Below are 23342 nucleotides of genomic sequence, written 5' to 3'. Positions count from 1 at the left end.
CCTCTGGTTCGACTGGAGGCAAACTCACCCATAATCTAACTCTCTTGCAATTCTCACCAAGTTCACCAGTACCTTAAATCCTCAGCTTGGAAGTAGGGTTCTTTGGAGAGCCAGGCCTGCCTAAGAAATTTGCAGCAGAGGCTGCTCTCGTAACCTGTCTGGGTCGCCAAATTTGTTGCCAAAAAGCTGGGTCCTTGTCCCTGATGCTAACCCAATAATGAGGACATGGTTTTGAGAAAAAGGAAAAATAATTTTTATTGCTTTGCTTTATAAGGAAGAAACAAAAGGGATTCCTGTCCCACAGGTTGTGACCACAGTGAGATGATCTGCAGCTTCCTGGGGCCTGGCTGAGAAACAGTTCTGGGTTTAAAAGATTTAAATCTCCATTTAAAAATGTTTGTTAGGGGAACTTTATGTTCTCTTATCATTAAGGTCCTCCCATATTAATAATGCACACCAGGACACAAATCTATCAACTGCCAAAGCCTGCCTTCAAACCCCAGCATATTCCACAACAATTCAAAATTCAACCTGCCTACTGTAGAGAAGAGCCAGTGTTTTAAAATTTTGAACCAGAGGATTGACATTGATTGAGTCAGCCTTACATTAACCTCAAAAATTTTTCAGACCAGAACTCCCAAACTCAACGAAGAAACAATGCTTACCTACATCATTGCTCATGTTGCTTCTGTCAACATGAGATCTTTCATCCTTACTGGACTGCTTCTAGACTGCTGTCCAATCTGGGTCACCATGGGCTGAATGGATAGCAGAAAAGATGGCCTGCAGATTGATGGCCAACCTAGGGCAAGAGGAGACAAGAGAAGCCATGCACAGCAACAACTTCTGGCATATAGCAAAGTAAGATCTTGGGATAAATGTGCATTCTAGTTGCACAAATTATGTCCTAGTTGTCAGCATCATCTTTAGAATAATATTCACAAAGATAATGATAGTAAGAGCTAAGAATTAAATGTCAGAGGATATTCTAAAAGTTTTCATGTATTTAATCCTCATAACAACGTCACAAGGTAAGTACTGTTCTTATTCTCATGTTAGGAAACTGGGGAACCAAGAAATCAAGTAATCTGCCCAAAGTTATATAGCTAGAATGTGGCAGAGAAAGGATGTTAAAGATGCAGCCTATCAAGAGCATCATGTAGGTATCAGCGGTAGGCAAGATAATGGCCCCTCAAAGATACATGTGTTCAGAATCTGTGGATATGTTATGTTATATAACAAGGAAGAACTGAGGTTGCAGACGGAATGATGGTTGCTGATCAACTGACCTTAAAATGAGATTATCCTGGATTTTCTCGGCAGTCCTCATGTAATCACAGGGTTTCTTTAAATGTACAAAAGAGAAGCAGAAGAGTCAATGTCAAAATAGTATGATGTCAGAAAGGACTTGGCTGCCATTGCTGGCTTTGAAGATTGGAAGGAGCTATGAGCCAAGGAATGCAGGCAGATCTAGAAGCTGGAAGAGGCCAGAAAATAGATTCTCCTCTAGAGCCTGCAAAATGAGTTCTGCTGCGATATTGATGTCATATTGAATTTCCAACTTCCAGATCTGTATGATGATAAATCCATGTTGTTTTAAGCCACTAGATTTGAACTAATTTTTATAGCAGCAATGTATTCAGCAACTGTCTGGGTAACATGTAGAATTTTTTAAAAATTTATTTGTTTTTTTATAGTAGAATGTATTTTGGCATATTGTACACAAAAGGAGCACAACTTCTCATTCCTCTGCTGTTTATGGTGCAGAGTCACTTCAGTAGTGTAATCATACATGTATGTAGGGTAATAATGTCTATCCCATTCTATCAACAGGTAGAATTTTTAAGATACAGACTGGTAGACATCCTTCCAGTGGCAGCGAATCACTTGCTCTGACTTCAGCAGGGAATGGAAATTATCATTCTGAAAGTCTCCCTCTCCTTCATACCTAAAATTACATGATTCAACACAAAGACTCCCATGAGTCTACTTCAGCTGAACAGGGGCAGAAATGGCTTAGAAGAAGTATGAGTACCACAAGTACTGCTAAGACCACCAGTGTGATAACAAATCCTCTCGATTCAGCCTTGTCTGGAAAGCCTCTCAGAGCAACATTTTAATTGGGTTTTTTTCCTAAGAAATAGATATAGAAAGGAGGAAAAGGTAGCAAGCCAAATACATGTGGATTTAGATCCAGCCACACTGCTGACTGCCTACATAGACTAAAAAGTCAAACTCCCTGAAACTTGTTTTGTTTTAATTGTAAAATCGAAGTAATGATATTTATCTCATGCATTAAATGCAATGAAAATAGTCTTTAATACACTTTAACCCCTTTCTTTCTCTTCCACGCCTTCTTAGCTACAAACAAGACTTGCCATGTCTTCTTCCTGATAAAGTAATAAGAATTCTGTCTTTAATGCCATGTGCAAATTAAAGACAGAGAGTACCCTAAATTCATAGGGGGCTGGAAATTCACAGTAACTGGGAAATTAAGTTTTAGATATCTCACTGGTAGTTCTCTATTTTATTTTCTTACTCCTTTTACTATACAGGCACTGTTTGTTCCCTTTGGCATTTACAAATTTACTCTTTTTTATTTTTACAGGTGTAGATGGATTGATGCAAGAAGAGAAACAGTAGCATCAAAGAGCACCCCGTGCAGAATTCATTTCAGAAAGGGGAGTGTTTAGCTACATCTCTGATTAGCTACATTTGAATGTTTACAAAGCACCAGTGACTGTTTCGCACATCCCCCACGTGTATTTCCATTGAATCCTCAGAGCCCCAGGAATTCCGTGTATTCACAGACAAGGAAACGGAGGCACAGACTCATCAAGTGAATTGTCCAAGGCCACACTTGTAATATGTGGCAGTCCTAAGATCTTAACCCAGACAAATCTAATTGAGGGAGGCACTCTCTCCCTCTTCAAAGCTTACCCACCTTTTATCCCAATAGCCCAGTCTATGTTACATCCAGAGAAGACCGTTGGGACAAATACAGAGTAGAAGAAAATGAACCCTGAAGAACATTTCAAATAGGTATTGAGTTTATGTCATTGAAATCTGATGCTGTTTTCAAATATTCATAGTAGAAGCACTAATATTTTATATATGGGCAGGTAATAGTCTGATGAACCTTGTTTTTCTAAGTAATGATGGCAGAGAGTCAACTGACAGCCTTACAAAAAGGTTTGGGCATCCCTATTATGTCTCAGTGCTCACATTCCTTGACCTGAAACAATCTCAAGGTTTCCAAGGATGGCCAGACTGTCAAGACTGCTTTCTTAGAGACAGGAAATATTTCTATTTCAAGGAGATGAAGTGAACATTTTCTTGGCCGAGTATTTGATCATGTTTCTTTACCGGAAATACCTACATTTCTTTTTCCTGAATCAGACTTCTAGAACTTTTTCTTTAATCCTAAAAACAGACCATTGATCTCATTTGCTTCCTTCCCTGTCAGTGGCCATGAAGGAGAGGTCAAGTCCTTGGAGTTCTCTGCCTTATCTAGAAGATTCCCTGGGATTCCGCACGCAGTTCCCCCACCTCCTCTTCTGGTACCCGTGCCAGTTAGCCACATGCGTTTCTTTCTCTTACACACAGGCTCTTTTTGGCCATCAGTAAACACACTGACCTTTGAAATATGGAAAGAAAAGCGCTTTGAAATAAAATTGGCACAAACAGCGGTCAGACAGCCGTCATCTGGAGGCAGAAACAAAGGGGAGCATAGTTTTCAAGCTGTCTTGGTAATTACACCAAGCAGTTATCACTCAGGCCCCAGTCTGCGCATTACCCCCCAAACAAACAGCGGAGGTCTGAGAAAGTACATAGGCCACTTTGTTGCTGAAGCAAACTGGGGCTGCAGAGCCCCCCAGCTAAAAATCACATGTGGCTGGGAGTGTTTTCCAGGGCTCCGGGGCTCTTTCCTTTCTTCCTTCCCCATTAAACCCCTCTGCTCTTCTTGGCAAGGGCCTTCAGGTGAGGTAAGTGCCAATTAACAAGAAAAAGCTTGATGTATTTCGAGTTTATGGCTTGGAGCTGAGTTCCCAGGAAATACATTCTTCTTGGCTGGTCCAGAAATCGTGATGGGCGGAGAGCAAGGATTCTAAGTGTGATTGAGGTTTGGTTCATTTTTGCTACTGTCCTAAAAATGATGTTTCTTTTCAGTATTTTTTTTTCACATGGGAAGCAATGTAAGCAAACCTGGAAAAGGACAAAAACAGTCTGAAAACTTCAGCTTTGGAGAAAATGGAAGCATGGGGCTCAGGAAACTGGGTTTGGGGTGGGAGATGGTCCTAAATTTCTTATGAATTTTGTAGAAATAAATATGGCTGGACTTAAGGAGTAGGTGAGATGAGAATATCGGATCCAGGGGATATGTAAAGCCTTTTCCAGCTTTTAGCTTTAGACTGGATTTTTCTATACTAGAATGGTGTAGTCATTTTGCAATCATCTGAGCATAATCATATCAGTTTATGAAAAATGGCTTTGTAAATTGTTTTTAGACCATAGTGATCTGAGATTTGATCAACAAAATGATCTGATTTGATATCCTAGAGTCCTTAAAGAGGCTTGGCCATAGGAATATAAATAAGTGAAAATATATTCCCGAACAATTCCTCTAATCATTAATTGTACTCCATTGTTTAATATTTTCAGAGCCTACTGCATTTAGCAAAGGGATTGACAGATGCATATTAAAATGCATGCAAATGCTACACATAAGCCACATTTTAATATATTGTTTTGCATTCATCATTTAGTCTTGTGATTTGTATTTTCATTTGCTTGGGAACAAAGACTTTCTTCTTTCCCCACTTGGGAAACAAGGAAAGATTTGTTTCTGCCAGCATCCTAATAGTATTCCTGAAAAAGCAGCAAACCTAATGGTTCAGGAACTGCTCTCCACCACCTGCTTGCTGGCCCCTAACAGGGATCACATTTACAATGCATTGAAAAGGTAAAAATATGCGATCAATCAGTTGCTTTGTCCCATAATAGCAAGCAATCATATGTATATATTTTTTTTTTTGTATTAAGACTGAAGAGACTGCCTTTTGGAAAAATTAAATTGTTTAAATGTACAGTCTTTTAAAATAGAGACTGGGGCAGAGTGACTGCTATGCATTCACCAAATCCCCTTCCCTTTTAATCTGAGGCCACAGACAGGCTGTGTTCCCCAACCACCCAAGCACTTAGGTGATTTCTGACCAGGGGAATGTGGGATAAAATATTACACACCATGTCTAAGTCTGGTCCCTCTAAACTCCTGGGCATTCCTGACACTTGTGCTTCCATTGCTTCTGACTTTTGGTGAGAAACAGAGGACCAGGGGGAGAAAGTACAGGGCTCTTGGGAATCCTCCAGATGAAAAGAGGTTGGGTCCTGGAGTAAAATGACACGAAACAAAGTTCTACTGCATCCATCTCCTCTGATCAACGACTTACTATCAATGTGATACATATTCATTATGTGGTAGTTAGCCTTAAGGTCCCTGATCTTCTGGTATTCACACTATGTATCTCCCTCCTATATGGCATTTGGGTTTGCCTGAGTGACCAACCTAATATGGCAGAAATGTAGAGGCCTGCCTGTAATCATGTAAATGAACTTAGAAAATAATTCTCCAGGCTTAGTTGATCCTACAACTCCAGCCCATTGTTTGAGTTCAACTTTGGGAGAGACATTGAGCTAAAATCACCCAACTAAGCTACTTTTGGATTTTTGACTCCAGAAACTGTGTGAGATACATGTTTACTTTAAAGCCATTAAATTTTGGAATAATTTGTTATATATCAATAGAAAACTAATGCAATATGAATAAAAAATAAACCTTTGTGAAGTCACTGAGGCATTGGGACTGTTTGTTATAGCACTTAATAAATGCTGATGAATACAGTGTGACAGTGCTTGTAGTAACTATGTATATGACAATGAACCGGGTGTTAAAATTTCTGAGGGTAAAGACTTTGATTTGTTCTTCCTAAGATCGCACTACCCAACACAACAGTTGAACAAGAGTAGGCTTGAATAAAAGATAAAAAAAATAGGGATGGGGATGTGGTTCAGTGGTAGAGTGCTTGCCTAGCATGCTCAGGGACCAGATTTTGATCCTCAGCACCATAAAAAACAAACAAACAAACAAAAAAAAAAACCCAAAACATTGTGGCTTTCAATAAGATCCATAATATAGTCCTGTGTATTGTAGGTACACAGTTAACATTAATAAGTAACTATTGCTCTAAGGCAAGGTTGGGTTACTGTGTATCTAACCCTGGAAGATAGGACCAAATGTACCTCAGAAAAATGCTAGGCTTATATTCCAATCAAATGCATAAATTGTCATTTGCCTGACATTTATGTAAAGAGGAAACCATAGGCATATAGTTATGCTTATGTTTGCAGATTATCATGCCTATATTTGTATAAGCCAAATTCTACTTTAATAGTTACACATGTTAACTTATTTAATCCTCATATAACAGGCGGATAAAGAAAGTGCTATTATTCTTCTAATTTGACTCATGAGGAAATAAACTCAGTAAAGTTAAGCACCTTGACCTTTGTGTCAGAGCAATTCAGTAGCAGTCTCTTTACTTGATCTCTGGACTTGCACAGTCCAAGGATCTTGGGGTTACTCACTATAGCATTTCCCCCACCTCATTTGAATTCTCCAAAGAGACAGAACAGAGCCGACCAGACCATGAAAGAGCCACTAAATTGGAGTGGATAGAGACATTCCCATGAGGACAGAAAATAATAATCAAGACTCTTGGTCTTGAGAGGTTGAAGTTAAGAGACCCAATGATCAAAGTTGATAAAATCCTGAAGCACATGCATTTATTCACCCAAACTGATACATACCACAGGGATGGGGCCTTCCCTGTAGCTTGTCACAGATAATTTAGGAGAAAAGTACATGCTGCTTTCAGATGATTGGATGCAACATTCTCTGCCTGCATTCCAGCTGCATAGAGACAAGACCCACCGTCCCAGAAGCTGCCACAGAGAAGAAAAGAATATTGCAAACCACAGGGCAATTAGGTTTGTGTTGAGCAGCCAACAGGGGGATGCTTGGCCTCCCTGCTAATTGGCAAAACCCTTCATAACTAATTCCTTCCAATGCTTGCAAATCAGTGCTAGCCCCAAAGAAATCAGAAATGAGCCAAAGAAGCACTGGTAATGGGCAGACATCTCGGTGTCTGCCTCTCTAACCAGTCCCCCTGGTTCTTCATGGGAACATGTGTGCTCAGTGAGAGCTCTGGGCGTATTTGCTGCAGGCAGGCCCCTTAGTCCACTTAGCCCAGCATTGGGGGAAGGGGTGGAAGTTACTGTGTACAGAGAACGCTGCCAATGTGCTCCTGGGCATTTTTCATGACTTTTGAATGTTTGCTGAACTGAAGGCTTTTGAAAACTTATTTCAAGGCTGACCTAGCATTTTGGCAACGTGGATTGTGACCTGCAGAAAGAAGTTGTGGCTGACACAGAAAATTCTCACTTATTTCAACTTATGAATCTTGGTTACCAAAATATGCTCTTCTCACTCTGAGATAGGAAGACAGATTCTAAGTCTATAATAGGGTTAGGTGAACTTTTAAATTTATTTATCCTCTACTTCATAGAGTAATGGGTTGGGACAAAAAAGTGAATGACACATCAAACTTCTGTAAGAAAAATAGTACAGTTGGATAGCATAATAGACCAAAAATTTTGGAAGGACTTTTTAAATAAAAAGTATTGATATGTCAATTATACCCTATTCTAAGTAATTTATATAAGAAGGCCCTGAAGGTTCAATTCTAACAGGGACCAAGTTTGAATTCTTATGCTTGAAAAATAAGAATGGATGATTTATAATGTTCTCTAATGTAGCACGTTCACACATTTATGCTAGTAGTTAGTTTATCCCAATCATTCTGAATTGATGAGACTCACTAAAGAAATAAAGAGCCTGTCTCTACGCAGTTTTGCAGTCTTTTCCAGCTGTGGTTCACAACATCAATTCCTTGGCATTAATCCATCACGTTTTGGTTTTTCCATTAGAAAAAGAAGATAATTTTTAAACAGTCAATAATTGTCATTGTATAAATAAATTTAGGGTCCAGTAATAGATGGATTACAGATGTGCAAAGGCCTGGTTCAGGGCCACCTCCTAACTGAAAGGGCAATTTTGATGATATTTCTGACGTTGTCCTACCTCTGTTCCAAAAGTCACATGTGCTCCAGCTGTATACATTCCTTTATTTCTCTCAAACCCACACTGGGGGTGACAGAGTTGAATAAAAAACGGCCACAGATTTCAATGTGTCAACTGTTCCAAACTTTTTATTTCTATTTATTTTTTTCTTCAAACCACCTTACCCTTTGGCAGCCTCAAGTGAGTTCCCACTCTCTTGGGCTTCTGCCCTCATTTGCTCTTTTTGTCAAGTCCCCGTTGGTTACACCCCAGCTGTGACCCACCACCCCACTTCACATGCAGTCTAAGCTGACTTTTAGCTCAGGACTATGCCACCCTAGACCCTGTTGGTCAGGAAGATTACCCAACCAATACTGTGACCACCAAGGAACTGGGGAAAACTCTTATATTTCAAGAAGCTGATCTAGAGTTTCTGGATGGTCAACTCTTCCTTTCTACCAAGTATGGCGATTTTCCCAAAGACCAATGAACAACTCTTCCCATTGAGAAATTTGGTAGAGGAGTCTCTTGGTATCTCCATACTTTTTAAAGAAGAAGAGCAAATACTTATGGGTACATTTGTATGATTTCAAAAAGTATGCTTGCCATAGGAAGGGAAAGTGATTGCCAGTTGAAATAGAGATGTCAAATGGATAATAAATTATTTAAAGAATAGTTTCAGGGTTTCAGTGTTAAGCTGTGTTTTTAAATTCTTGGCAGACTGAAAGTGCCCCAAATTAACATCCCTTCACCCTAGCCTGAAATCACCTCAGCCACAGATTGATAAAGCTAATGGGTAAATCTATATAGGATATGGTAACTCTGGAGAATGTGTTCTTGTTGACTCTCCAGTAAGATTCAACTCTGGCTACCTACCCTTTCTCTCATGCCTTCCCCCATGCACATTTCCATACATACTGTGGTATCATCTTTTCTTCCCAAACCAACTACATGAATTTGAACCAATGTATTGGATGTGCTTTGGATACAACAAGGATACAATTGATCAACATTTATTGAGCCTCTATTCTATATGGATAAGTTACTTTACAAGACAATTAGTACAATGATAGATCTCCACAAAGTGTTTATTGGAGCATACGGGAATTCACATGGTTTAGTGGCGATTATAGGAATAAGAGATGATTCAATTAAACTCTCTAATCCAACCAACATTTTTTTTTCTTTTTTTGTATATCTTTTCCTGGTAAAGAGCATCTCCATTCATTTAATACCCTAATTAGAAACATTATCATCATCTTTCTTGGTAGCCATATCACTATTCTTGAATATTGCTTATAGAAATTAATCCTAACAGCTCTTGAACTAGTCCAGAGTTATCTGGATGATCACACTGGTCTTTTACAGCAATGTCAAGTAGCTTTTCTTCTAAGGGAACATGCCATTCCCGTGGCCTCTGAAGCATTAGCAGCTGTCAACAGCTGTATTTTGCGTGCTGTGCACTCCTCCCACTGAGCCAGAGATGGTCCCCACGGAGAGCCAACCTATAGACTGGGCAGTGATCTGGAATGAAGTATCAGATGAAGAGAAGGAATAGGCCAATTAGACTCTTTCTCTTGGGAGTTTGAAAGAGAAAATACTCATAGAATGAGACAATAGTGTAGGAATTGAAAGTAAGATTATATAATTGAACTTGTAGCCCTGAGAAATGCTGGGAAAATTAGGTACTGAGGGAGTGGAATCTTGAGTTGGAAGAAGGTGCGGGACAGATAGAGATAGAGGAAGATAGTGAATGGACAGAAAGATGAGAGGTGTAGAGAGAGAGGTGAGGGCATGTTAATGGTGGAACTCTCGAGGAAAGGCCTGGCAGCCTGGCTTTGTGATTTTTGACCTTCCTCTGGTCGGGTGGTTCAGCTTTCTTCATGCAAATGTCTTTGCAACCAAGGAATACTTTGCATATGTTTTCTGACAAAAAAAACTATTATTTTCCTACTTAACTATACCAATAGAGAAACTTCTGACTGCTTCCTGCTTCTTATCTTTGGCTCCTATCCATTGCCACACTGACATCTGAATAATCTACCTAAAATGCAAATTTGATCATGTTAGTCTCTTGCTACAAAATGGCTTCTTACCAACTGAGTACAATCCTGTGGTGCTTTTCAAGATCCTCCATAACCTTTCCCCATCCTATCCTTCCATTTCCCCCTCTTAGCTCCATAGTCATGGTGCACCTCTCCACTTTGCTGTGAATTCTTCACCTACTTTCCTCTCAGTCTGGAATTCTCTCCTCCCCTCATCTGCCTATCCTATTGTTGGCCTGGTTAAGTCCTGTATCATTCTATAAGATCTAGGTTTGCATGTTAGAAGCCTCTACAGTCTCCCAAACAGAGAGAGCTCTTCCACCTTTGGCCATCCACTAGCCCAGGTACAGCGTTTGTGCTAATTGTGAAACTTTATTTACATCACTTCTACTTTTCTCAGTATTTCTCAAAATGTGGTCCAAAGAACAAGTGCTTCAGAAATACCTGAGAAGATGCAAATGCATGGTTCCTATTTTAAATAAGCATCCCTGAGACCTCTTAGGTTGCATAAGTTGAAAACTATTGCTCTAGACTTTTAAATCCTCAAGGGCTGATACCAAATATGAATCTCCTTTGTACCATCTCTACCTGCCACAAAATAGGTAATGAATAAATAAGAACAGTTAATTTCTTTCAAATCACAGATTAGTGTAAATGTCATAGATACAGGAGCTCAGGATCCAGTCCTGTTCACCATCTTTTCTATCCCAGATCCTCGCCCTAGACCTTGGTGTAAGATAGGTACTAAAGAAACACTTTTTCACTGGCTGAAAGAAAAGATGGTCTAGAGAAGCAACGAGTGCCATGCTGCAGGACAGAAATGCAGCCAAAGCATCAATAAGATTAGCACAAGGCCTGTTCGGTTACTCAGGAGGAGGCACTACGTAAGAGCAAGAGCTGGCAGTGCTCTGCTGTTCCTTTGTAGAAATCCTTGATGTGGGCTGTGAAATGTCAAATCCAGATTTGATTAAGCCCAACTTCAAATCCCCAAGGCAAATGTGTATCCACGGTCTTAATGTAATTATTGGAGCCACCTCCGTCTGCTATTTTCAAAAGGGCTGAGCTAGCACCCCATCATTGATACCAACTCCTACAAAATGAAGCCTGCAATTAATTCATCACATCCCAGGCGGATAATGCCTAAAAAGCTTGATCTGGCTCTTTCCTGAAAATTGAAGTATTAAATTAAACCCCCCCCAAAATAAATAAATATAAAAGACAAGAAAAAGAAAAACAACCCTCTGATCCTAATCCTGAAAAGACAAGAGAAAACAGGAGAAGGAGTGGGTCCTAAAGGCCACAGTAGAAATCATAGTTGTTTCTTTTGCTGAGGGATAAACTTGTGTCTGTTTTGGAAATTTTCATTTCCTCTTGAAATGATAGCCTACCAGTTTTCAGTCAAATAACATTTTAAACTTTTTTTTTTTTAAAGGAGAAGCCAATAAACAGCATGAACTACTTGCAAGGGTAATGGACTTCCAGTTGAATGATTCAGGATATACTAGTGGAAACTTGGATTTTCTTGCTGCTACACCCTTGAAAGATGGGGAAAAAAAAATCAGGCCAAAACCCAGTCCCAAATCAAAGTAGGCACACTGGGATCTATTAAATTAAACCCAAATGCCACAGATTCACTGGAGCAGACCAGATTTCACCACTACATTCTCCCAGGAAAGAGGGGTGGGGCCATCTACTCCCAAGTTCAACCACAAGCCAGAGTTCCACTTTGTTCTGTGAAATTCAGAACACATTTGCTCTCCCCACCCCCACCTTTCAAATTTATTCCTCCCTTATTTAGGGTCTGGCTGGAACCAAGACACCAGAAGGAAAAGGCTGCCTTATTGTGAAATCCAATCTAAGTAAAAGCAAGACGGATCAGCAATCCCTTGACCTTACTCAGTGGTGAAATCTAAAACTGATCCACATGGTGTGGAGAGAGAATTTGGAAAAGATCTGATGAGCTGTCACATCACTGAAAATTTAGAGTTTTGTTTGTTAACCTATAGAGAACAATTTCAATTTCTAGGAAAAATTTCAATTTCTAGGAGCTTCCTAAACCAGGGCCAACAAGTTGGAAGAGACAAGAGTTTCTGGGTGACCCTAGAACCAAGCTTCAGTGCCTGTCACTATCTGGACTAACCCAGACTATCTGTTGGACATTCTACACCAGATCTGCTACAAGAGATAGAGCATTTCCAAACCATTATCTAATATAGGAAGGTGTGGGAAGCAAATGGTTTTTTCACGATTTTTAAAAAATTTTTACTTTAGGATTCTAATCCCAGACATGGCAGTGACATTCAGGCTGAAACCCCGAGTAGCTGTTACTGGGATGACTAGTATCATATTACAGCATTCTTATTCACAAATTATATTAGACATAGTTATTGCCTTTTAGGGTTTTTCTTATCTAAAAGCATCCATTCCCCACCCCCCAGCCTATATATGAAATCTAAACACTTACAAATCTCTCCCCACTTGCCTTCACCTATTTTTCCATATTCTTACCATCCTTACCATATATTCTACTCTCTACATCAAGGATGGAAAATTTTTCAGTAAAAAGTCAAATTGTAAATATTTCAGTCTTGCAGTGGTTGAATCAATCTCTGCTATGGTTAAACACAAGCAGTTCTAGATAACATATAAGTGAATGAGCAAGGGTATATTTTTTTGTGTGTGTATGTTAGAAATTAGTAGATGTAGGTTTAATTCTTAGTCCTACTATTGACAAGATACATGTGGCAATTTATTTCCACATCTCAAGGCTTCCACTGCAAAGATAATTTATTTTTAAAATTTATTTGTTTTTTTTATACATATGACAGCAGAATGTATTTTGATATATTATACATACTTGGGAGCAAGGGTATATTTCAATAAAACTTTATTTACAAAAACAGCAGGCTAGATTTAGCTCCCAGGCTATAGTTCCCCCACTGTCTATTTTAGATAGACCAAATTTATTCCATTGTAGATGCTAGTTTCTTCTGCTTGGTTATCTTTGTCCTTTTATCCAAGCTCAAATGGATGAATTAAAATTCTTTATGTACTGAATGATTATTGTGCTGGGCCACATACTGTCCCAGGATCCCAGGATGCAGCAATGACATACAACATTTTCAGCTGTGATAGAATTTAGGTTCTAAAGGAGGGGAACAGACAACAAATGAGAGCCCCAAACGATATATTCTAGAAATGATCGGAATATAGAATAGAAAGAAAATAGGGAAGGATACAGGGATGGGGGTTGTTCTAAGTATAGTAGTTAAGGCTTTGATGAGATGGGTAAGGTAGCAGAGAGAAAAATAAAGCAAAATTTCAAGTTGTTTGGATGCTGTGAGTGGGGTGGGAGGGATATCCCAGACAGAGGGAACAGCAAGTGTAAATTGCCCTAGGCAACACAGTGTTGGTTCCTTGGAGGAAGTGAAAGGACTGGTATTGTTGGAGCATATTGAAGGAGTCAGGGAAGAGACCAAAGTGTTATCCAAGAGCAAGATTTTGGAGAGCCTTACCAGTGAAGGAAAGGACTTTGACTTTTACTCATAGTGAGGTTGGAAATCACTGAAAGGTACAGAACAAAAGCGTGATATAATCTGCCTTATATTTTAATGGGATCGTCTGGAAGCCATTTGCAATACAGAGTGCAGGAAGGTGAGAGTAAAAGCCGAAAAACCTCAGAAGAGAATTGCAATAATTTAGGTGACAAATGTTATCTGGGAAGGCAAGGGAGAGGGGTGAAGAGTTGTCAGATTCTGAATACATTTTGAATGCAGAGTTGAAAAGTAGAGTGTAAAAGAAATATAGAGCCAAGAGTTTAAAAGGATGGAGTTACCATTTATCAACATAGTGAAGAATGTAGGAGGAATAGATTGGGTGGCAATAATCTGGATTTATTTTTTATCATGTTATGTTTGAGACGTCTATTGGATCTCTCTTGTGGGAGTGTTAAGTAGGCGGTTGGACAAATGTTTTGAAGTTTAGTGGAGACGTCATGGGTAGAGGTAGCCATTTGGGAATTATCTGCAATTGGTGATATTTAAAACCATGAGATAAGGCAGGATCACTAAAGAAGAAGTGAGAAGAGGGCAGGGATGGAGCTCTGGGACACTCAGATATTTTGAGTTTGGGTGGATAAAGAAGAGCCAACAAAGAAAACTTACCAAGAAAGACCAGTGAGAAAGGAAGTGAAGTAAGGAAGAAGAAATCTCCTGGGAGCTAAGTGAAGAAAGTCTCTCGAAGGAGGAAATAAATTTTGTGAAAAATTTGTGCAACTTTGCAAATGTATTGAGCAAGTTGAGGACTGAGGCATGACCCAGATTTGGCAACAGGGGAGCTTCTGTTGACTTTGCCAAGAACAGTTTAAGGAGTGGTCAAGATGAAAGCTGATAGAGTGTACACAACAGAACACAGAAAGGGACCAGATGGTCCCTCCCTTCTTCTGAGATCCAGAAGTACTTTATACTGTATAACATTTTTCACCATTGTAATTATGGCTTGTATTTCTATATCTTCAACTAACCTTGAGCCATTTGAATGCTGAGTCATGTTCTACTCTTCATCCTTTACACAACACAGTACCAGGCACCTAGTAAATACTCATGAAAAGTTTGTTAAATGAATAAGAAATTGTAATCTAATAAAGGAAGATTTTGCATCAATGACTATCATATGAGTATCAGTGAGTCCCATAAAGACTAGAAATATTAAAACGGATAAACAGCATTAAAAGAGGGAGTGGGTACTATATATTATATAATTTTGTGACACTATAGATTTGGGGGTTTATACTGTGAAAATATTTTACTCTTCTCTCTTAAAATTTTATGTAAATTATTTTCCATGTCATATGGTGAGATCGCTCAGGAAAGCCAGTCCAGTTTTGTTAAAAGGGGATAGGTGAGGCTCTGGGGGAGTTAGTTAGGAAATTGGCCCTGTTTATGTCCACTGTGTTGTACTTGGTATAAAAATCTCATAAAATTTGTACCTCTGCTTTCTTTCAAAATTCCAAATTTACTAACTCACTATCACTGTAAGAAAACCTTCCAAATTTCTATTTCCCTATCTTTTTTTTTCTCTGATCACATTTTTAGAAATGAGATTCACCATAGAGTGTGACCTTGGGATCTGAATAACATTTGATTGATTAATACAATCTTGAGCATTCAATTCATAGAGCTGTGACTATTAAGTCGCAAAGGCACAAATTATTACATGATGATTCAAGTGACTTTCTGGTTATACTATTTAATAAAATTAGCATTGAGATCTGAAACTCTGTCCAACAGTCAAATGGTGATTTTTTTTCAAGGGTCCATTAAAAAAAAAAAAAGTAACTTCACTTCAAAGGATAAAAACTGCAATCCTTCTCTCTATGAGTAAAGTTAGTTAGTGTAGTTAGTTACTGCAAATTAATGATTTGGTTAAAATTTATTTATTCAATGTGAGGAGAAGTCTGTGTAAGTGTTGAGTGAGTCATTTCATAAGACCAAAGCCAAGCAAAATCAGTACTCAGCTGAAGATATTTTTCTTGCAATGAAAAGATTTCTTTTTGGGTATTTGACACACGTGGTCAAATTTTGGCATGGAAAGTAAGAAGTCATGAATTTGAAGTGCTTTAGACATATTTAGACACATTTAATATAAGAAGCCAAAAGCATATGCAACAGAGGAAATTAGGTAGAGCACTTGAATATTTTTCCCTTTGACATTCCACTTGTCAGTGATACCAAGGACCAAAATACCTGTTCTTTACATAAAGGGCACATATATTTTTTTTTCTGTTTTGCAGAGAAATAACCTTGAAGAAAACTCCTCCTAAAAATCATTATTTTGTGCCTATTGAGCTTCTTATTTTGTGGGTCATAGATTTAATAGGCTGTAATGCTATTTAAACATGGTAGATACTTAATGCACCATGAAAAGCCCTTAAGCTACGTAAAATTACAAAAATATCTCAATGCCATGGTCACAAAAGTGAACGGTCTTCTCAACATGAACTTCAAAGGTAAAATTAAATTACATTTTCCATTGATTCCTGAGGGTCCTCTGACCAGGGACCATGGTGACCTGTGATGACAATCATGCCTGTCTTAGAGCTCCTGTCCAAGCCGCCAGTCGATTCTTAGCTGTAGCAGCTCTGGAAATTCAGCTCTCAAAGACATCAGGAGTTTCTTGGACACACAAAATATCACCTGGTCCAGGTCAGCATAGTTTCCTGGTATCCTCAGGAGTCTTTGGTCTAAAGAGAGAATCTATCAACAAAACAATCAAATGGCCAATGAATATTATGATTTTCAATTTTGATAAACTAATACAAATCAACAGATTTTAAAATGGGTATCTAATAATTACAAGTATAATGATATTGGTTTGGAGTTTGAAAACACACCAAAACATACAGATGGAAATAAAATACCATGGTCTTAGCACTTGGTGGGAGGGTGTGCTAACAGAAAAGAAATGACTTCTGTGCATTTTTTTTTTTAACGTAACTTTTTGTTTTTGTACTTACAAAAGGGTCTGGAAAAAGTTTACAAAATTTTATTTTATTTTATTTTATTTGGTTAGAAGACTAGAAATGCATGCTTTCTCTACTAAATGGGAGAAATGCATGTTTTCTCCAAGGCAATAGTGACCATCAAATGATGAGACGACCTGGATGTCTGCTCTGTAACTTTCTGGTACTAGAGATAGGCACCCTGTACATAACATTCAGTGGCTGGTTTTCAATTACAGCATCACTTGCAACTGTTTTGGCAACAGGACAGCCAAATAGCATGCGTTCTGTATGAAACACTCTTGAAAATCAGGCTGTTTTCTGTCCTGCCTTGCTCTAGTTTTAAATAGTTTTAAGCAGCTACTTTCCATTCATTTCAAAATGCTCCACAGACTATGCATGAACAGAAAATGCTCTCATTCTTTTTCTTTTCCTTCCTTGACTTTTGTTTCATCTTCCTTCTCTTTCTTTCTTCAACCATTTTCAAGCTGGTAGAGCGTAAAGCAGGTTGGTAGAGCCATTGACAGCCAGGCTGGCAGCTGATCTCAGCTCTGACACTTCCTAACTGTGCCCCTCAGGCTAGTTATTAGACTTAACTCCGAGCTTCAGATTGCTCATCTGGAAAATGGAGATATCAATAACGACTTCCTAGGTTACTTCGGAGACTAATTGGGACAATATAATTAAAACATTGAAGAGAGTGCAGCATGAGTCATAGCTACTATTATTGAAAAAAAAATTGACTTGTAAAAAACATAGGCAACATTAAAATTCTTTTGTAGCAATAACATTTGAGAGGAACTCATGAACCCAGCAACACAGCAAAATTAGCTCAAGATGACGTTAATAGGAATGAAACACAAACCTATGTTCCCTGTCTCTAGGCAAACTTCACTCAGCACAGACACCCAGAAGAGACTGAGGAGGGAAAACAGACAGCTGCTAACCTGACATTTAAAAAATTAGTAGATTTTGGCTCTTCATTTGGCCCTGAAGAGAATATCTGGCCTAACAAGCTGAGAATATGTGCTATGGGTCAATTAAGGTTATAAAATAACACAAAGAAGTAGGCTCTCATCAGAGTTTGGTGCTTTACAATAGATGAAAAGGCAAAGAGATTTAATCAGCTTACATTGGTCTGGGCTTCTCTTCCCTACTCTTAGGGGAAGGAATCGTGCTTTATTCTGGCTATTTCCTGAGGAGAGCCCTTCTCCCTCCCTCAAGGATTCAAGCTAATTACAAATGCTGAGGTAGTTTCCAGGCTGAATTAAAAAAAAAAAAAGAAAAAGAAAAAAATCAAAAGGGAAGGGGTGGGGAGGGGTGTGGATTTCACAGGGAAAAAAAATAATTTAAGAAAAAGCATGTTCTCAGAGGGGGGAAAATTAGAGAATTAGGTCACTGAGCTGGAGCCAGGAAAAATCCACATGAGTGGAAATTGGAACGATGAAAAGTATTTCATATTAACACATCCAAAGGCTGAATGTGCCCGGCTGGGAGGATGTTCTTCCCCTCCTGGAAAGGGGAGGGGTCTGAAAGACCTCTAGGCTTTTCTATGTCATGTTCATTCACTAATCAGCGCTATTCAGTCAATCCAACACGTGGTCACAGATGAGGTGCCCTGGAAAACACGAGGGCCACAGAGCAGCGATTATAATCAAAACCACTGGAGACTCTCATTTCGGCTTCTGAAATACAAAGCTTCAAAGACAGACAGGCCTCTGATGAGGACCAGCACTTTTTCTTTCTTTGCCTCTTTTTCTTTCTTTCTTCCTGTCTTTCTTTTCTTTTTTTTTTCTTTCTACTAAGTCTAGAGTTTTAGATTCAAGTACTCGATAATTATATATCAATAGAGACAGAATACATTTTGCCTAAAGCAAAGATATAAATGGCTGAAAGGGCAGGCAAAGTGTCATGTGTCACTAGACATTAGTTGAGGTTAAACTCTGCTGATGTGACTAGAATATTGACATCTTGGTTAGAGTCAATATCTTGAAATTGGTGGTGTGGCTTGGCATACAGATCTTTATAATGACTTCCAGTGTGATAGGAAAATACCAAATTGGACTCCACAATCCACACTGAGAATCTCCAACTTCTTCTTTTCAGATTGTCACCAAGACCCCGTCACACCTTTTCGTTATCCAAATTTCAATTGAGAGCAAGACATAAGTAATACAATTCTGAAGATACTGGCAAAAAAAAAAAAAAATCAGTATTTCCTTTTGAGGTTAAAGCTAATCATACTGCAACTGAGGAGATGCTGGGACAGAATTTGGGTTTCCAGTCCTGTTACATATTGCTTAGGAAAAAAAAAAAAGGGCTGTTATTTCATTTGCCTCCTAATTTATTCACCTCTGAGTGCTGTATTCTTTATTTACCTTTCTGCAGCTTGTTTGATCTAATATAGCATGCTCTTGACATTTATTTAGAAAAAAAAAGGGAATTTTTTGTTTGTTTGTTTATTTCGCTTGCTGAAGTCTCATTGCTCTGTTTCAGCTTGACTTTCTAACTCAGTACATAGCACTTACTAATCCATCTAGACTAGTGGTTCTAAACCCTGGTCCTATGTGACAGTCTAAAGAGAGCTTCTAAAATGCACAGATCCTCAGGCTTGACTGACTGAATTAGATTATCTAAAATTGAGGTCTTAGAGCTAACCATTACCCTCTAATGTAGAGATGGCAAAAGTCTGTCCTATCTACTATGTTTTAGTGGTCTGTTGTTATGTTTCCAGCCATACCAATATCTACTGACTTAAATCAACAATGATTTGCTCTTTTCCATAATCCTGTGGGTCAGGAATTTGGACCGAGCTCAGTAGCCTGGCATTTACAATTTGTCTTCTGGTGTTATTCAGTTGTAGTCAGCTAGTGGCTGGACTGGCTTGAAGGTCCAATAAGGTTTTATTCACATAACAAGCACCTTGGTTTATTCCATGTGGCCCGTCATCTCTCCATGTGGCTTGCTTGGGTTTCCTTATAGGACAGTGTACTATAGTTAGTTACGCTGTGTTCTTTTTTTTTTTTCTTTTTTAAAGAGAGAGAGAGAGAGAATTTTAATATTTATTTTTTAGTTTTCGGCTGACACAACATTTTTGTTTGTATGTGGTGCTGTGGATGGAACCCGGGCCGCACGCATGCCAGGCGAGCGCGCTACCGCTTGAGCCACATCCCCAGCCCTAGGCTGTGTTCTTATCAGCAGCTGACTTCCAAAGGAGAAGAAGCAAAAACTAAAAATCATCAACCATTTTTAGTAAAAACATCATTATTAAGATCACCATACATTGTCAATGCAAAAATTATATCAAAGGAATAAAACTTAAGCTGAATTGTTCCTTATTTGTTCTAAGAATTTCTGCATATTTATGCATCTATAGATTTTTAAATGTATGTTTAGTAAAGTTAGTTTTATAATTTTTTGTTTCTGTTTTCAAGATACATATTCGATCAAATCTATTTATTTTCACTACTTATGGGGAAATAGAAGACTACATGTTTGGTCAATTTATTTTTGGTACAAGTTTTTTTGGGGGGGTATCAAAATTAATGCATGAAAAGTGACTATCATGTGATGGGTGCTTAATAAATGTTAGTCATTCATTATTTTGGCAAACTTTCAATTTTAGAACAGTTTTAAATTTACATAAATATTGTGAAGAGGTGCAGAGTAACCACAAACCCCATATTCGGTTTCTCCATTGGCACTGCACAATCATATGGTGAACCATATAATGCATTTCTGTTAAATTAATGAACCAATGTTAATATATTGTATTAATTAAAGCCCATGCATCACTTAGATATTCTTAGTTTCTCCAAATTGTCTTTTTTTGGGGCCCAGGATCCTATCCCTGAAACCACATCACATTTAGCTGACCTCTTTGCTCGGGCTCCTCTTGGCTGTGATATTCACTCAGATTTTCCTTGATTATCATGAAATGGATGGTTTGGGGGTATACTGACTAGGTGTTTCCTAGGATTCCCTTTAGTTGAAATGTACTTTTTTTTTTTTCTTGTGATTTTACTAGGATCATGGGTTTGGGGAAGAAAAAGGTAAACGGCTGTTTTTGTCCCGTCTTATCAAAGGGATACACTATCAGTATGGCTTGTCATTCTTGAAGGTTCACTTTGATAACTTGGCTAAAGGAGTGTCTGCTAGTAGCTTCTTCTATAAAGTTACTCCTTCCCCGCTTTCCAAGCTGTATCTTTAGAAAGAAATCACTATGTACTGCATTTCTTCAGGAGTCAGCGTTACACTCCACTCTCTGAAAGCAGAATCTCTACATAAACTACTTGGAAATCTGTATGGGGAATTTATCCCTTCCTTTCTTCTCCTCTTTCCCCTATTATCTTACTTATGTACATCAGTATGCACTCAAGGATGTACATTCAATTTTTTAAAAAATTTAATCCAATACCACTTTAATTGCTCAAATGGTTCCAGCTTTCATTATTGTGAGCTCTTTCAGTTAACTCTTGAGTCCTTTAATGCACTCCCATTAATTTAAGCTTGCTTTTTGTTGGCATGTTCTTTTTGTTTGTGTGTTCTAAATAACTACCTTTCTTCCAAGCACTATAAGATGCTTCAAACTTGATATATGTATGTTTTATATTTATACATATATACATATATATCTATTGTTTTAGTCAGCTTTTTCACTTTTGTGGCTAAAGGATTCGACCAGAACAACTGTAAGGAGGAAAAGTTTATTTGAGGGCTCACAGTTTCGGAGGTCTTAGTCCACAGAAAGCCAACTCCATTCCTGGGGGTTGAGGTGAGGCTGAACATCATGGCGGGAGAGTGTGGCAGATGGAAGCAGCTCTCATGAGGAAGCAGAGAGAGAAACTCCACTCTCCAGATACAAATATATACCCAAAGCCATGCCCAATTCTCACCCCCTCCAGCCACACCCTACCACTTCAGTTAATCCCTTCGTTAACTCACTGATCAGGCTGAGGCTATAACCCAATCACTTCTCCTCCAAACTTTATTGCCTTGTCTCACATGTGAACTTTCCAGGGAATCATCACACCCAAACCATAACATACATATTATAAAATAAAAACACATAACATAAAATAAAAACATAATTATAAGTTTATATATTTTAATGTATGTTTTACACATATATATATATATATATATATATATATATATATATATATATGTTTTTGCCTTTTGGAGTAGTCATTTCTCAAGAAAACTTGGTTCCTTGTACTGGAGAACAGCATTAGAAAGGAAGAACTTGACTCAGGTGTTTTCATTCCAGCTGAGCTCTTACTCCTTTGCCTTCTCAGATGAAAGAGCAAGAAAATACATATGTGTATAGTAGCCCATCCATGGACACTTATCTCTCTATATTCCTATGCCTATATTAAGCTAAACATGAGCTCTTACTAATGTCTCCAACTCTAATCCATTACTACAAGAATTCTTCTGACCTCTTCCCCTTGCTTATCTGTAACCTCCCAATCTAAAAAAAAAAAAAAAAAAAAAAACTGGCTCCAAATACTTATTCATTTACTAAATTGCTCCATTCTTAAGTCAGTAAATGGTGTTGGAATCGTCAATCAATATCTAACTCTATCAATTAGACTCCAGTGTTTATGTGCGGTTCTTTTGACTTTAGTTCTACAAACTTTACTCATTTTCAAAGTCAATTGATGTAGAATCTTCTCTCATCCCCTTCAGTGAGATTGTTTCACACATTTGTAACATAGGTAGGGTGTTTTCTCATATTCTATATTGAATCCAATCTTCTAAATGAGGTTTCAAAAGTTTTTATACATTAAGATTTGCTCTGTGCTACCAATTTCTTTGGGTTTTGACAAATGCATTATTTCACATATCTACCATGCCATCATTATTTTTATTTGTTAAAGATTTATATGGTACTTACTATGTGATAGACACTAACTCATTTAATTCTTACAGCAACCTTATTATACCATTATTGCTTCATCTTTCATACAGATAAGAATATTAAGACATAGGGAGTATAAGTAACCTCCTTAAACATCAGAAAGATAACATGGGTAGATCTGGCCTGAGAATCTAGGGCATTTGTGGTCTTAACCACTGTACTACCCTATCTCTCTGGAGTCATGATTATTTTTTCTCCTATTTTGCTTTTATGACTTTTGTATTCCTCCTTTCCTTCCCTAAACCATTTCCCATTTATCACTCACTGAATATATCACCTGCTACACCTCTTTACTAGTTCTCTCAATTATTATTGATCTCAGAAATTCAAGATATGAAGACAGACAGGAGTATCACATTAAGGTCATTACACAAAGACATAGTTATTCTGATTCTACCAACATGCCGTCCATGTGAGTGAACACATTGACTGAACTTTTCTGCTTTGGAATGAAAGGTACTTAAGCATAAATTCAAAACTTTAAAGAAGAGGCAATTTTAAAATTAATACAACTTTCTAGTCACTTGCAAATGTGTGTTTTCCCCTGTTGTTCTTAAAAACAAAAACAAAACAAAAAAGCAGAATAGCTTCTCTAACACTTTTATCCATTTCTAGAAGCTGCTGAACAAATGGATAATGTTTTGGAGAGCTGGATTCTGATCACCTCTGTGTCACTTCTTTGGGGGAAATAGGGCA

General features: G+C 38.1%; 1 long non-coding RNA gene across 2 annotated transcripts in view; it reads left to right on the top strand.

The window, feature by feature from the left end:
• Window positions 1–3825: 3825 nt before the first annotated feature.
• Window positions 3826–23342, top strand: part of LOC125617098 — a 151356-nt gene continuing 131839 nt past the window's right edge. For both annotated transcript variants that reach the window (XR_007347951.1, XR_007347948.1), the window contains exon 1: window positions 3826–3986. This is a non-coding gene — a long non-coding RNA (uncharacterized LOC125617098). The remainder of the gene's footprint in view (window positions 3987–23342) is intronic.

Source organism: Marmota marmota, unplaced genomic scaffold, assembly GCF_001458135.2.
Source record: "Marmota marmota marmota unplaced genomic scaffold, marMar, whole genome shotgun sequence".
NCBI classification, from domain to species: domain Eukaryota; kingdom Metazoa; phylum Chordata; class Mammalia; order Rodentia; family Sciuridae; genus Marmota; species Marmota marmota.
The sequence above is the reverse complement of the archived record's forward strand: the minus strand, read 5'-3'. Positions and strand labels throughout refer to the sequence as shown.